Source organism: Bombina bombina, chromosome 7 (genome assembly GCF_027579735.1).
Source record: "Bombina bombina isolate aBomBom1 chromosome 7, aBomBom1.pri, whole genome shotgun sequence".
Lineage (NCBI taxonomy): Eukaryota > Metazoa > Chordata > Amphibia > Anura > Bombinatoridae > Bombina > Bombina bombina.
In genome coordinates this window covers 576,790,208-576,792,774 of record NC_069505.1, presented here as the reverse complement: position 1 = coordinate 576,792,774, position 2,567 = coordinate 576,790,208, and positions in this window count along the sequence as shown.

The following is a 2,567-nucleotide window of genomic DNA, read 5'->3' as shown; positions in this document are numbered from 1 at the left end:
CTTGCCAATATGAAAGAAATGAATTTATCAGGTAAGTTCTTACATAAAGTATGTTATTTGCACAATATCTTGGTACTGGATCAATCTTTTCATTTAGCAGATCCCCTTTGCTCGTTTTTATATGAGACCTCTGCAGCTTTGCATGCTGAACCAATGATGTAGGGATTATACTCGGATATCACAATTGATATTCTTAAATCCCAGCATTCTACTCTCTCTGACTTGGTGGTTAGACCATAATCGTATTATTCAAGGGGGCTCTTTTGTGCATCCTTCCTGGACTGTAGTCTCAACAGATGCAAGTCTTTCAGGTTCGGGAGCTGTCTGGGGGTCTCTGACAGCACAAGGGGTTTGGAATCCTCTAGAGGCAAGTTTACCAATCAATATCTTAGAACTCCGTGCTATTTTCAGGGCTCTTCAGGCTTAGCCTCTATTAAAGAGAGAACTTTTCATTCGCTTTCAGACAGACAATATCACAACTGTGGCATATGTCAATCATCAGGGAGGGACTTGCAGTCCTTTAGCAATGAAAGAAGTATCACAGATACTTTCTTGGATGGAATCCAACTCCTGTCTAATTTCTACGATTCATATCCCAGGTGTAGACAATTGGGAAGCGGATTATCTCTCAGTCAGACTTTACATCCGGGGGAGTGGTCTCTACATCCAGATGTGTTTTTTCAGATTGTACAGATGGGGTCTTCCAGAAATAGATCTGATGGCTTCCCGTCTAAACGGGAAACTTCCCAGATACCTTTCCAGGTCCAGGGATGTGTTAGCAGTTTCTTGGTCTTACCAACTTGCTTATATTTTTCCGCCTCTAGTTCTTCTTTCAAGGGTGATCTCCAAGATCATAATGGAACAATCGCATGTGTTTCTGATAGCACCAGCATGGCCTCACAGGTTTTGGTATGCAGATCTTGTACGGATGTCCAGTTGCCAACCTTGGTCACTTCCTTTAAGGCCAGACCTTCTGTCTCAAGGGCCATTTTTACATCAGGATCTCAAATCACTAAATTTGAAGGTATGGAAATTGAACATTTAGTGCTTAGTCATAGTGGTTTCTCTGACTCAGTAATTAATACTATGTAAGTCTGTTTCAAGGAAGATTTATTATCGGGTTTGGAAAACCTATATTTCATGGTGTTCTTCTCATAAATTCTCTTGGCATTCTTTTAGAATTCCTAGAATTTTACAGTTTGTTCAGGACTGTTTGGATAAAGGTTTGTCCGCAAGTACTTTGAAGGGACAAATCTCTGCTCTTTCTGATTTATTTCTTCGAAAGATTGCTAAACTTCCTGATATTCACTGGTTTGTTCAGGCTTTCGTCCGTATCAAGCCTGTTATTAAGTCTCTTTATCCTCCATGGAGTCTTAATTTGGTTTTGAAGGCTTTGCAGGCTCCTCCATTTGAGCCTACGCATTCTTTGGATATTAAACTACTTTCTTGGAAAGTATTGTTCCTTTTAGCAATCTCTTCTGCTAGAAGAGTTTCTTAATTGTCTGCTCTCTCTTGTGAGTCTCCTGTTTGTGAATTACTACAACATTAGTAGGGAAAATGTTGTTGCTTTGTTGTGTCTGAATCCTAAGAATTCTCTTGAAAAATCGTTACATTCTTTGGATGTGGTAAGAGCTTTGAAATACTATGTGGAGGCTACTAAGGATTTCAGGAAGACTTCTAGTCTATTTGTTGTATTTTCTGCTTCTAGGAAAGGTCAGAAAGCCTCTGCCATTTCTTTGGCATCTTGGTTAAAGCTTTTAATTCACAAGGCTTATTTGGAGGCGGGACAGTCTCCGCCTCAGAGTATTACAGCTCATTCTACTAGATCAGTTGCCATTTTGTGGGCTTCTTCAGTTGATCAGATTTGCAAAGCAGCAACTTGGTCTTCTTTGCATAAATGTACTACATTTTACCATTTTGATGTATTTGCTTCTTCTGAAGCAGTCTTTGGTAGAAAAGTTCTTCAGGAAGCTGTCTCAGTTTGATTCTTCTGTTTATAAGAACTTATTTTGTGGATTTAAATTCTCAGCGGAAATAGCTGTTTTAATTTTATCCCTCCCTCTCTAGTAATTCTTCTGTAAACTTCCACATCTTTGTTATTTTATTCCATACGTCACTAGCCATGGACTCTTGCCATTTACATGAAAGAAAACATAATTTATGTAAGAACTTACCTGATAAATTCATTTCTTTCATAATGGCAAGAGTCCATGAGGCCCATCCTGTTTTTGGTGTTTATATTTTTTGGTATAATAGCACAATATTATTTTCCAGTTCCTCTCTTTTTGTATGCTTTTTTACTCTTTTTTACACCTCACTACTTGGCTATACATTAAACTGAAGTATGTGTGTGGTGGGAGGTGTATTTATATGCATTTGAGGTTTGGGAAACCTTGCCCCCTCCTGGTAGGAATGTATATCCCATAGATCACTAGCTCATGGACTCTTGCCATTATGAAAGAAATTAATTTATCAGTTAAGTTCTTACATAAATTATGTTTTTCAGATAACAACTGCAAAACAATGCACTTTATATAAAACTTTATGACCAATCCTAGCCTTGTCTG